This window comes from Akebia trifoliata, unplaced genomic scaffold (genome assembly GCF_017979445.1).
Source record: "Akebia trifoliata isolate Shusen 1 unplaced genomic scaffold, ASM1797944v1 Contig01166, whole genome shotgun sequence".
Lineage (NCBI taxonomy): Eukaryota > Viridiplantae > Streptophyta > Magnoliopsida > Ranunculales > Lardizabalaceae > Akebia > Akebia trifoliata.
The window spans coordinates 1-14,672 of NW_028237555.1; the positions used below are offsets into that span (position 1 = coordinate 1).

The window sequence follows — 14,672 nt, forward strand, 5'->3', positions numbered from 1 at the left end:
CCGAAAATCGAACCAATTATATATTATATATATTTATTTAATTATTTAAAAATAAAATTTTCGTTTTATTTCTCTTGTCTTCTTCCTGTTAGAAGAACTCTGAAATGAGAACAGAAAACCTAGCCGCCGTCTCATTCGTCTACCTTACTCACCTCGCCTTGCCACCTCATTGGAAAATGAAGAGGTAACTCTCTCTCTCAATGCTGCAACAGAGTTTGCCATAAATTATCTTTTTTTTTCTTTTTCGTAATAAAACACAACTGAGTTTGCCACCATGGGAAAACGAAAACTAAAATCTCTCATCACTTCCTTCACACTTGAAGGTGATTTCCTCGCTATTTTGTCTCCAAATGGAGCTGTTAAAGTATGCTCTCTGTCTAACTGATAACTTGAATTTATTTAATTAATTCTCTGTATTTTTCATGACTGTTGATCGAAAATAAAGTTTTGATTCTATTTACAAAAGTGCCCATGTGATATAATGGTCAATAATGTAAAAAAAAAAAAACTGATCTTTTGTTGAAATTTGTTGGTAGAAAAGCAAACCCATGTTTGAAATTGAGGATTTGCTTTTTGGGTTGATTGAAATTTTACTTAATTTTTTTTCCTAGATAAGGTTTGAATGGCAAAAGATCCTTTTAGCTGACAGCAACTAGTTTGTATAGCTCTTAGTTTGGTGGCATTTTTTAAGAAATATTATTTAGAGCTATTGTTGTGTAATGTCCAGTTGTTTTTCAATAACTTTGCCCTTAGCATTTAATTCATTGGGAAACCCCTACTCGAGCATTGAGGGTTTTCTCTGACTGGGTGAGTGAAATTTGAAGTTTTTAGGAATTTAGACCATTTATTTTGAGATTACTAATTCACTTCCAATGTGGGTAATTTATCCAAATGAAATGATGCGGTTTTCCTTGGGTTAATGGGTTTTCCAATTTTCTCCATGAAAATAGAGAATTTCAAGAGATTCAAAACTCTTCTAATGATGGGTAGGCTTTTTTTGGGTATTTTTGAAGAATGAGATAATGGGTATCTCTGTTTCAATCTTCTTAAATGCAGAAAGGTTGATTTTGTGAGGGATTCTTGGGTTGTGGCATGTGAAAGAGTTATTGTAGGGATATTTATACAAAGATTTAAAATTTTGAATGTTGGTGGGAAGTTAAGCTATAGAAGATAGTGGTCGGTGGTGTTTGGACTTCCATTTTTCAGTTTTTAGATTTTTAATTTTTGAAGTTGTGGGGGATATACCCTGAATTATTGTAAATAATTACTCATTCTTTTTTAATTAATCTATTTGCTTATTTAGCAAATTTTTTTAAAAGGTATAAAAGTTACAATTGGTTGCTTAGTTATAATTGATTTATTATTTTTGTTTTAAATGCATAATTGTCTTCTTTATATTGTTATAGATTGATATATTTTCTTGATTAATGATGGATTCAACTTTGAATAAGCAACATTTGATTTTAAGAATGATTTTGATCTTTAATCATCCCTTACAAGGTAAGTGTTAAATGATTTTTATTTTCTAATTTTTTTTCATGATTTTTATTTTTAATGTGTTAAAAATAATAAGTATTTTGGATTGGTTCATGATTTTTTTTTATGATTTTTACTACTATTGGATTGATTCATTATTTTTTCATGATTTTTATTACTATTGAAAATAATAAGTATGAGAATCGAGAACTGATCCGAACCAATTTGAACCAAGATTGGATTGGATTAGTTCATTATTTTTTCATGATTTTTATTACTATTGAAAATAATAAGTATGAGAATTGAGAACCAATCCGAATCAAGATTGGATTGGATTGGTTCGGTTCTATAGGGTAATTGGATTGGATCGATTCCAAATTTGTAGAACCGATCATGTTTAGTTCGGTTCCAATTTTGCCAAAATTTGAACCATGTACATCCCTAGGGAGTGGGGGCAAATTGGGCAATGTCATTAGCTAAAGGGGTATCTAAAATTAAAAAATTAAGGCATAAATACAAGGGAGGAAAGGGGGGGAGATTGCCCCTACTAGCTCCTTACTAGCTCTGCCCTTGCCCAATATCTATCGGTACCTTTTAAGACAAGCAATACGTTTTCCATGATATAAAAAGATCTATATATGATAAAATAGATAAATATTTAAAAATGTAACAATTTAACTGGTAAAACCTTCATCGAGAGTTAAGATTGACAATGAGTTCTTCATGCAAGTAAAACTTTTGTGAATAAAATTTTAGAAAATTATAATATGAAGCGTTTAGAGATGTTGAAATTTTATAAGAATGTAGAAAATGAATGGACATTCACTCAGAGAAAAGGTAAAAAATTAAAGAATTCATATTTCCTTTATATTTCAATTTTAATTAAAGTAAATTTCCTTCAATATATCTCTTGGGTAGTATTTAATTATACTATCAATTTTATTTAAAAACAATTATTAGTCAGGTACATGTCGGACTAAAACGATGGTTACCTAGAACCTGACCCTAAAATGATCAGGTCCATGATCATAGACCCAAAACCGATTAATGGTCTTCGGGTAATCCAATAATTGGGTGCCATTAACACCCTTAGAACCATGGTTTTTAAACTCGTCCGAGACCGAGATATATCGCCCGAGTTAACTCGGTATGAGAGTTTAACGAGACCAACTCACAAAGTCAGTTTTTGACCGAGATTTACGAGTCACGGTTCAATTTATTGATTTGTTTCACGAGACGTCTCAACGTATCGGAAAACTCGTCCGAGACAACTCGGTATCAAAGCTGAACGATACGAGATGAAATACCGAGTTTAAAAACCATGCTTAGAACACTGCATATGGGATTAAGAATAAACCTTTTTCCCCTCAAATGGTTTAAAGAACGAGAAGTCTTCAAACAAACAATCATCAGAGATGAACTCATCAAGTTCTTTTCGTTGATGCAATTGTAGAACTTCACAATTGTTTCAGATGGCGAAAGTGGACTCTCATTTGAAGCTCACTGCTGCTGTCTGACAACATTATCAACCACTTCCTAGTGAAGACTGGTTTACACAACACTCTCCCCTTTGAACGAATACCTCGATACATCATTCTTGTTTTACTTGGCACAGTAAAACACATCAAGTTGGTGGCAAATGAGCCGAGGATGGAAAGCGAAGCTATTGTGGGACAAAGGCGATGATGCTGGACAAGATATTGGAGATGAATTGAAGCCATGATTGGTAACATAGACAAGATGGTCATGTATACATAATATAGGGCATGTACTAGTAGTAAGGAGGACCCATAGCAGCCAAAGCTAGAATGAAAGAATAAAGCAAAGGATGAAGGCAAAGTTTTGGTTATCTAAACAAAAAATTAAGAAATCCAAGAGAGTTTTATTCAGGATGTGTTGGGAAAATGGGTATGAAATTTGTAAAATTATGGAATTGAGAGTGAAAAAAATAAGAAAGATTCTATTGACAAACCAACTTTTGCTAACACCAGCCCAATTAATATGTAAATCACGGAAGAATTAGCACACATCATGAGGTGGTGTTAGCAAAAGTTTGTGTGGCAACCTACTTCTTAAAAAACCTTGGTTTAGATTTGAGATTCATATTAAGTGAGCAGAAGATGAGCATTTACACACAAAAAAATTCCGTCTAATTTTCAAACTACAATCCGCATTCTCTCTTAGGTCAAAAAGATAAAGTGCTTACTAAAAGACTTAGGGGCTGTTCGTTTCAGCTTCAGAAGCCGGCTCCGTCGGCTTTTTTGACTTTTAAGCCGAAAAAGCGGGATGAGCACCGTTCGTTTAGGCTTTTTTAACTCCTACTAATATTAAAAAAAGCCGAAATACAGCTCTTATCAAGAGTCGTCAACGAGGGGCTTTTCTATTTTGCTTCTGCGCAAAGCCGTTCACCAAAAAACGGTTTAGGTGTAATGACCAAAATAACCTTCAACTTTTCTTGAATTTTCAACGAAAGTACAGACCTAAACACTTCGTTCGATCGATTTTCAGCACAGACAAGAGCACAGACGGCGTCACTCTCGTTGTAGCTCCCAACTCCTCTCTCGAATCCCTTTTTCTTCCCCAAAATTACTCATCAACTCCGCCAACTCCTCTCTGTAGTCTCTTCTTCTTCCCCAAGATCATCGTCTACTCTACTTTAATCGAAAACTCATTGCAAGAGACAATCTTTTCTCTTCCATCTCTCTCAAGCTAATCTTTTACTCACACAACGTCTCTCCCACTCTCTACAGGCTTTCAAAATATATTTGTGCCATTAGGGTTTCTCAAATCGAACAAAGGTGAGTTTCTTTCATCTCACTTTCAAGTTTCCAATTTTTTTTTAAATCTGATTTAAGTTCTGTTATAGGGATTTTTTAAAGAATTTTGATGTTGGTTTTTGGGTGTTTTTCATTGATTATATTTTTAAGAGTTTTTTTCTGATTTTTTTTAGATATATGTGTTATGTTAATGGGTATCCACCTTGGTTTTGGATTCCTTTTTATTGGAATCGATTACAATGTAATCTCTTGGAATGGAGTTGATCGAGAAATTGATAAGAACGAACACTTATCATTTTCAATCTCAAAGTTCCATCTCAACAAACCTAGATTTTCTTATTTGGTTTTTTTTTTTTTTTTCTTTTTGTTAGGACTTCTTTGAATTAGTTCATCCATGTCCCTTTCTTCTGAATTATTTTGTTAGGACTTCTTATATAAATGTTCTGTTTTTTAGAATGCTGAAATGTGAGGTATTGATCACATTTCAGATATGATCGATGAACTGTTTGATTTTGGCCTAATTCAAAAGGCTTAACAAATGGTCAGTTTGGTTTTTTTAATTTTTTAGGACCCTCTGACTCCATATAAATGTTCTATATTTTAGAATGCTGAAATGTGAGGTACTGATCACATTTCAGATATGATCAGTACCTCACTGTCCATGAAGCCTATGATGAAGAATGCTGAAATGTTTTGCTTTTTAGAATGCTGAAATGCTGAAATGGATTCATCTCATTGTCCATGAAGCCTATGATGAAGAATGCTGAAATGTTTTGTTTTTTAGATATGATCAGTAGCTCTTTATGTTTATGTGCACCATTTATTACTTAACCATAAAACAGAGTATAGTTTCTAACAGTCTAGCAATATAAACTAGTAGTTATCTTATGATGATCAGTGTTTTGAAAGGTGTGAGGTTTATGCCCTGAAGCATAAGGAAGAAACATAAAAACGGTTGAGGTGTGTGCCAAGGTGTATGTCTCTGTGCTATGGGTCTAACTCCTTTTATTTTAAAAGATATATATTAATTGTATTTTCTATTTTTTTCCCTTCTTTTTGTTCTTTATTTTATTTCTTCTCTTTTTGTATCTCTTTAGTGTTGCTGGCATGCAACATAATTGGAACATTTAAAAATAAATTTGAATATTAACTAGCAATATATGTAAAGAAAATTGTTGCCTCATAAATAAAATTTTGTAGTATTCAATTATATTTTTAATAAATGTGAAATAGTTATATATTGCAAAGCTTGCAATTATTCAAATAGAAATATTTCTTGCTTGTTTATTTATAAATAAAAATATTATATTTATTAATAATATTAAAACTTAGAACTCACATTTATCAAAGGAAGACAAATTTGAGACGAGGCTTTGATTGCGAATGAATGTATGAACCTAAGCATTAGAGGAAAAAAGTCGGGATTTGGTTTGTAAGCTCGATTTGGAGGATGCTTATGATCATGTCGTTTAAGAATTTAAGATTTCTTGCAATATATGATGGGAAGGATAGTATTCAGTTCAAATGGAGTCAGTAGGTTATGAAATGTATTTCATCCACATTCTTTTCTATCTTAATAAATGGTAGTCCAGCTAGCTTTTTCAAAATCTTGAGAGGTTGAACAAGGAGCACCTCCCCTTTCACCACTCCTAGTCAATATTGTGGGAGGCCTTTGGAAGGTTTTTGAGGAAAGAAGCCAAGTGTGGGATTCTAATGGGCTTTCAGATTGGGTTGACAATCAAGTATTTTTTGCTACTTCCATAGAGCAGTTTAGGTTCTTTAAAGGTCTGATCTGTTGTTTTGTATTTGTTTATGGAATCCTCGTCAATTTGTCAAAGACCAAGTTATTTGAGATAAGTAGAGTTCTTATTTTGAAAGGTTATGGTGGTTTGGGGTAGAGCATCAGAGTTTGTGGAGAAGAGTCATTAATAGTAAATTTGAGATGAGTTTGTTTGGATAGAACTGTGGCAATCCAACTACTTTTGGGTGTGAGATTTTGAAAGGAATTAGCAATATCTTGCTAGAGTTTAGGAAAGAATATTGTTTAAGATCAGAAGAGGCTGTAGGGTTCAATTTTGAAAAGATATCTGGTGTGGTGCATCATACTATCTGTGAAACATCTTCCTATTGTGGGGTTCATGAAGCAATTGGCAGGAGATCTCTTGGGATGTTGGCTTTTACCTTGCCCTTTTAATGATTGGGAAATTTCTTAGGTGGCTGGTCTTTTGGAATAATTGGCCCATGTCATTATCTTTTCTTGGGATGAAGACCAACTATTGTCCAAGGAACAGTGTATTTTCAATTGAATCTTTTTACAATTCCCTAATTGGATACCATTCTCAATCAAAATTCCCAGTGGTTTCCTTGTGGAGCAAAAAATCCCATCAAATTTTTTTTTTCATTTAGTCAGTGGTTGCAAACATAATCATTACCATTGAAAACCTAATGAAGTAGGGCATGATTTATGTCAATCATTGTTCCTTGTGTAAATTTATGGTGATCGATTAATCACATCATAATCCATTGTGCTATAGCTCATGAGGTCTGTTCTCATTTCTGTTAAAACCAATCATTCTTCAGAATTTGCTACTAATTAGAATAAATTAATTATGTCATATTGAGTCTCTAATTGAGGTTCCATTAACCCATCAAGAACATACCCTCGTAAAATATTTTTGATGGAGGAAAATATCAAAGGGACCTATCTCTTATATTTTTTTTGATAAATCACCAAGACTTGAATGCAACATGTTAACCAACCCATTCTTGAGTAGTAATTTTCCATTTATTCCATGAGTTTTATCCTGAATTTGATTTTTTTTTTCTTTAAGCTTGCTTTGCTTATCTCCTATGTATTAGATATGGTTACTCAATTTAACTTGGAGTTCATGAGGACTATTTATATTAGCCATCTCCTTTGTTGGTATTATTTTTACATGCATAAGTTGATCTCATTTTCTCCTAATACCTACAATTGTGTTCTACCTACACCATTTTCATTTGATTGCTATTGCTAATTGACCCAACACCTTTGTGCCACATTTTTCGATCTTGATCATGATTGTGCACATTACTGCTGCCAAGGTCTATTGGTTTCTTAGTAGTGGGTAGTTTCATGCCATTTACAACTTGATGTAAATTTGGTCTTTGTTGCAACATTGTCACCTATTATAATTGGTTGATTCCATGTTTCCTACTGGCTAATGAGGCGATGTTGCCCATTATTAGTGTTTAGATAGTTTTGTGACTACGTAGATAAAAAATGTTCTTTACTGGGGTTTCTGTTTTAAGACTGATTTATATTTCATTATTGTTTCTTATCACCATATCTGAAGTTATTCATTTCTCTTATTTTGTTTTTCATGAAGTGGCCCATCAAGTTTTGATTGGGACAGGAGTAGTCAAGCTTGTATATATAGGCGTACAAAAGCAGACTTGTTACAACTTTTGGAGAGTGAACTGGAACAATTGTGTGGTGAACCCATTAGTCTTTCCTGAACTCCAAATGCTACTATTATAGTGGTATGAGCTCTAAGTTTTTGTTGGAAATGTGTTGAAATCGCTTTAAAGGTTTTTGTACTTGGTAACTGGGTTTTATGAATGTTTTATGTCTTCATGCTTCATGGATGTTTTGGTAAATTGGTTTTTTCTTTTTCACTTTCTTATGTGGAGGTTGGATTGTGTATGGAATGCTAATGTGTATGGGATGTTATGTGAATATTGGATTGTGTATGGGATATTATGTAGATATTGGATTATGTACTATGCAGGTATTTTCTTTTTCAGGAAAATTTCATATGTCCATTTTTAAGAGGAGATACTGCCGAACTTTCGATAGAATTATAAACTTTATAAATTTATTTAAATTAAAAATAATTATTCTTATAATTTTATAATATAAATTTATTATATATATATTCAATGTAATTATATATTTATTAAGGCATTCTGATCATTTTTTATTATAATGTTAATAGTAACATTTATCTTTCAACAATGATAAAGTATAATGGTTTAAAACATGTTGATGTACGTATTATGTGGTTTTTTTTTAATGTTATGTGTATGAGATATTGCGTGGAGGATAGATTATGTATTATGCATTATATTATATAGGTATTTTTTTTGTAAGGAAAATTTCATATGTCCATTTTTAAGAGGAGATGTTGTCGAAATTTCGATAGAATTATAAATTTTATAAATTTATTTAAATTAAAAATAATTATTTTTATAATTTTATAATATATATATATATATATTTGGTGTAATTTTATATTTATTAAGGTATTTTGATTATTTTTTATGCATTCTGGGTGCATTATCAACATTAGGGTATTTTGGTCATTTTACCAGAATCCAATAATAAAAAGCTATCAAACGAACATGCTTTTTTGGCTTCTGTGCTTCTGTAACGAACAAGCTTCTGTTGGATGTGGCTTTTCAGGCTCCGGACTTCTGCTTCTTCCAGAAGCCAGCTTCTGGAGCTGAAGCTGGCTTCTGTAAAGAACAGACCCTTATACACACAAAGCGACATAACAACCTGACGTTTTTCGGCCAGCAAAAGTAGGTCCCCCACCGAAGGGCATTGAGTTGTTTTACTTGAGGCGAGCCTTTTGGACCAGAGCAAATCAGGTTGTTTTGTTTCATGCCTATTGATGAACTGAGAGGCTTCAATGTCTCTAATGGATTAGGTGACTATTTTGCAGTTCTATATCATGTAAGTCCATGCTGACATAACTATTTGGATGTGAAAAAGAATGGCTTGGGATACCCTTATTCGAAGTCGAAAGCACATTGAACCAACGCTTAGACAAGATTTTCATGCTTCCAATCTTCCAAGTGTTAGATTTGTATAGAAAAACATTGGAGATTTTGTAATCCTCCTCCTCTTACGAGAACTATGACATACATACATACATACATATATATATAGGGTCGGGTTCCTGCGACACACATATAGACAACGTGTTTGTCTTATATGGGCAAAAATGTTTGGAATGGGCTGATTTTTTGTGAGGATGATCTCTGTGGTGAGGGGATCATCCTGGCAAAAAAACATCCCATTCCAAAACTTGTAACCCCATCAAAATTGGTTTATAAAAATTGGACGGTCTATAATTTTTCAACAGAAATTGGACGGTCTAGAACTTTCATAATGAGCTGATTTTTGGCAAGGATGATCTTCTCACCACAGAGATTATCCTCACAAAAAATCAACCCATTCCAAACATTTTTGCCCATATAAGACAAAACACGTTGTCTATATGTGTGTTGAAATGGTTGTCGTTTGAACCTGACCCATATATATATATATATATGGGAAATGTTCAGTACCCTAAGTTTTACCACACATTTTAACAAACATTTTTTGTCCTACATGGGTTAGAAGTTTTGGAATGGGCTGATTTTTGGTGAGGATGATCTCTATGATTAGAAGATCATCCTCTCCAAAAATCAGCCCATTCTGAAATGTTTAGCCCCATGTTTACAAGTTGAAAAATCGTGGACCGTCTATTTTTTGTAAATCATTTTTGATGGGGTTAGAAGTTTTGGAATGAGCTGATTTTTGGTGAGGATGATCTCCTCACCAAAAATCAGTCCATTCCGAAACTTCTAACCCATATAGGACAAAATGCGTTTATTAAAGTGTGTGGTAAAACTTAGGGTGCCGAACGGGACCCTATATATATATATATATATGGGTCCCGTTCAGCAACAAACATTTTGGCAAAACATTTTTCAAAACATGGGTTAGAGGTTTTGGAATGCGCTGATTTTTGGTGAGGATGATCTCTACGGTAAGGAGATCATCCTCACCAAAAATCAGCCCATTCCAAAAGTTCTAACCCCAGTTTACAAGTTGAAAAATCGTGGACCGTCCATTTTTTGTAAACCATTTTTTATGGGGTTAGAAGTTTTGGAATGGGCTGATTTTTGGTGATGATGATCTCCTCACTGTAGAGATCATCCTCACCAAAAATCAGCCCATTCCAAAACCTCTAACCCATGTTTTGAAAAATGTTTGTCAAAATGTTTGTTGCTGAACATTTCCTTATATATATATATATATATATATATATATATATATATATATATATGTATACATATATATATACATATATGTATACATATATATATATACATATATGTATACATATATACATATATACATATATGTATATATATATATATATATATATATATATATACATATACATATACATATATAGGGTCAGGTTCAAGGGCCATATGAGAAAACATATGTAAAAACTTTCGTTTTTAATAAAATTTTAAAATATGGGTTAGAAATTTTGGATTGAGCTGATTTTTTGTTAGGATGATCTCTATGATGGGAAGATCATCCAAAAAAAAAAAAAAAAATCAGCCCAATCTGAAACTTCTAACCCCATTAAAAGTGATTTCGAATGTGGACCGTCGATTTTTTACCAATTTTTATCACTAATTTGTAAATCACTTTTGAAGGATTTAGAAGTTTCTGATTGAACTGATTTTTTGTGAGGATGATCTTTTCATCATAGTGACCATCCTTGCAAAAAATCAGCTCAATCCAAAACCTCTAACTCTTATTTTGAAAAACGAAAGTTCTTTCATATGTTTTCTCATATGGCCCTTGAACCGCCCCCATATATATATATATATATATATATATATAGAAATATATAGTTATAGAAATTGATTCTACATTCGATCTTAAATATTACAGCAAAATCTAAAAGAGATACGTATAACAGAGAGAAAACTTGAATGGTTGTAGAAGCGAAAAGTACTCCTGGTTGTTACCTCCATTATGAGGAATGCTACTTACTATCTATCTGCCTTCATTTTTTATCAATTGGGAAAAGACTTGGCTTGATGTTACATCCGAACTCCCATCGCTACTATATCCCTCCACTCTTATGTTAATAGAAGGAATTCGAAGAACACCAGCTGGTGAAGTGAGGTCGGACGCATGGTTCGTGCTGTCTTCATGCGCTTCTCTTGGCACCCACTTCTCCTGAAGCTGTAATGCATATTTCAAGTTCCACAATACATCACCCATTGTAGGCCTATCAACACCGTATTCAGCCAAACATTTCTCTGCGGTCTCTCCAAATTTCTTCAAAGAACTTGGATTGATCATCCCCGTGAGTTTCGGATCAATGATCTTCTCCAACAACCCCTTACTTTGCCATTGCATTGCCCATTCTGCTAAGTTCACTTCATCTCTACAAAGCAATGTATCGATTGCGGGTCTTGCACAAACTACTTCGAAAAGAACAACTCCGAATGAATAAACATCAGATTTGTCTGTTAACTTCTGCAGTTTGAAGTACTCTGGATCAAGGTACCCAAAGCTACCCTTTACACCAGTGCTTACATGTGTCTCATCAAGACAAGGGCCTGACCTTGAGAGACCGAAATCAGCAACCTTAGACACGTAATTCTCATCGAGCAAAATGTTTGTTGATTTAACATCACGATGGATGATTCCTTGTGTGGAACCTGTGTGTAAGTAATGAAGACCATTTGCTGCACCAATACATATCTCAAGTCTCTGTTTCCAAGTCAATGTTGGCAACTCCGAACCATATAAATGATTCTTCAATGGTCCTTTCTCCATTAGCTCATATACCAATATCATCTCGGACTGTTCTTCACAATACCCAACCAAGGAAACAAGATGAAGATGTCGAATTGTGGACAAGACCGTAATTTCTGTCTGGAATTCTGGAAGACCCTGCTTAGATCCTGGCACACCTCGCTTCACAGCAACTTTTCTATTATCTCTAAGCACTCCTTTGTAAACCATACCGAATCCACCTGATCCGATTATCATATTCTTGTCGAAGTTGTTCGTTGCAAATTGTATCTCAGCAAATGAAATCTTCAATCCAAGATTAATATTCGTGCCGGAAGATGCAGTTGCGGTTCCTTCAGAGTCTCTAGTATATGAACTCCCTCCAAAGCCAGGCAATGGTGACCATGTCACAGTTTCTGAAGGTTTCAATTTTGGTTTCTTATTTTTTCTGCATTTTAATGCAACCAAGAATGCAAGTATCACCACCACACATAAAATTGCAAAGCCTCCTACAACCAATCCCACCAGAACCCCGACGCTAATTTTCTTTTTCTCTGTTTTAATACTTAAATCATACCCGCCATTCACCATCTTCATGATCTCTAGCCCATTTAGAATTGCATTAACATAACGTGGGTCACTCAAACCAGACTTACCGACACTTACTGTCATATTAACCGAAGTGCCTGTATCAATGACAAAGTCCTTGTAGTATGGAGCCGCAGACTGACCCAACGAAAGTGTAGATAGATCGAGATCTTTGCAGGCAGAGTTGTCATTGATATAGACATCAAAATACAACCGATAAAGTGCCTTACTAACGATATCGCAGAAATGCATCCGAACCAAGTACTTAGCATCACCCCTAGGACTAAGCGGCAATGCCCACGTTATATTGAAAATCAGATTCAACATCCGGGGATCCTTATTCATTTCTTGTGCAGTGTTGTAAACATAATCCGGAGCAATCTCTCGGGTTGCTCCTCCTTCTCGATAATTAAGTTTGTAACTGATATTAACTTTCTTCGCTGCAGATTTCAGAGTCAGAAATTCTTCATCTGGATTCCAAGTCCTCCATAGAGTGTCATTAAATGGTGTAATTTTATCACCTCCAACATTTAGCCTATATATGGTCTCTAAAATCTGAGACGACAGGCCTTTGTACACTCCGAATCCAACCGAATTAACAAATCGGACATCATCATCAGGAATTAGATCGCTTGGAGCAGAAAAAACTTCGATGGCGTTAACGAATCCGAAATCCAAATGTGTAAACTTGATTTCAAGTTTTTCGCTATCTACCTTTAATATATACTCCTTCAACACTACAGTGCTAATGTTTTGGAAACTAAAATCTTTTAAAATTGAGAACTCATTAGCAAAACATGGAATGAAGCATGATGGAGATCATAACCCTGTGATTTGAAAGGAAAGAAATGAAGTCTTACTATATGGGTACTATTCTTCTTGACCTCAAATTTATAGCTGGAGACCCTAGTGAAAATTCTTGCTGTGTGATATAAAGATGATGAATCTTGAGATGGGTTTCGGTCCTGGAGTGAGATTGTTTTAGTTTCAGAGAGAAAAACAGAAGCTGAACTCGATTCATCACCAATGAAGTTTCGGTTATCCACAGTGGTGTTATCATTGGAACCACAGTTGATTAGATAATTATCTATAGGAATAAAAGCCAGTGATGGAAGATGAAGAGATGAGAAATTGAGAAGAAGAAAAAGAAGGAGAATTTGAGAGAGAAACTGAAGCATTTTAGTGTCCATTAATGGAGAATTTTTGGGATTGTTGAAGAATTTCTTTAAGCTGTGTGTTTAATAGAGAGAGAATTGTGAGGACAGAATGCTTTTGACTTAATTGTACTTTCCTACCTTTAATAAAAAAACAATAAAAAAATAAACTTCCCTTGGAAAATCAACAATAAAATTGACTAAGAATAGTGGCAAGATGGACCCACAATCCAACTTTCATGGTTGACCTCATGGTGCAGTCTACACTCCACAATAATTTCGTCAGGATTGCGTTAAGAAATCATGAGTTTCGTTTCTGTACTTACGAGAGATGCGTAGCTAACCAACTCCCAGTCCCGTCTGTTCTCCACGTGTCCGATAAATGAATATTGACCTGATTAATGATTTCTAGGCGCTGTATTGGAAAATTTTCAGTGTGGCCTAATCAGGGTTGTTTTTGTTTATATATATATATATATATATATGATGGGGGCTGGGCCAGGCATTCATGTGTTAGTGGGCCTAATACCATGTATCATGGTGACCTACACCGACTAGTCATCTATGGATTCCCCTTCTTCTACTTTAAATCATTAGAAAAATATTGATATATTTGGATGAGGTGTTGATTGTACAGATAATGAGAAACACTACTAAAGTAAGATTTCCATTGAAATTCATAGCTTAGTTGGCCCAAATTGCTGAGGTTTGATGTGTGGGCCCAAAAATGGTGCCAGAAGAGCTGACAATGATTTTTGTGTCGCTAGAGACATCAAATTTGCTGTTTTTAAAAGGGTCATTTGAGTTAGTGGGGCCGGCTTATTAGTAAAATTACTTAAAAGACCTTGCCATAGGGATTTTTTTTTTAAAATAGTCTTTAAGTCTTGGACAATCTCTAAATAGTCCATTTCATAAATTTTTCTTTTCTTAACGGTCCCTAGACCTAATCTCCCACCTTTTTTATGATTGAATGTCTTCACTGTTCAAATTCGTCATTTTCATCCCAAAAATTTGAATTTTTGACATCTCAATCGAGTTTCGGAGACTTCATTCTATCGAAAAGGATTTAAGAGAAAAAAGAAGTTATTTTCAAATATT

At 34.1% G+C, this 14,672-nt stretch overlaps 1 long non-coding RNA gene and 1 pseudogene across 1 annotated transcript; one reads left to right on the plus strand and one right to left on the minus strand.

Moving 5' to 3' along the window:
• Positions 1 to 3,572: 3,572 nt before the first annotated feature.
• LOC147380645 (uncharacterized) lies at positions 3,573 to 8,830 on the plus strand. Its single transcript, XR_015175204.1, has 3 exons — positions 3,573 to 4,274; positions 7,622 to 7,775; positions 8,698 to 8,830. It is a non-coding gene; the product is annotated as an uncharacterized LOC147380645 (long non-coding RNA).
• Positions 8,831 to 10,906: 2,076 nt separating this feature from the next.
• LOC147380646 (putative receptor-like protein kinase At5g24010 pseudogene) lies at positions 10,907 to 13,698 on the minus strand (annotated as a pseudogene).
• Between the last annotated feature and the right edge of the window lie 974 nt (positions 13,699 to 14,672).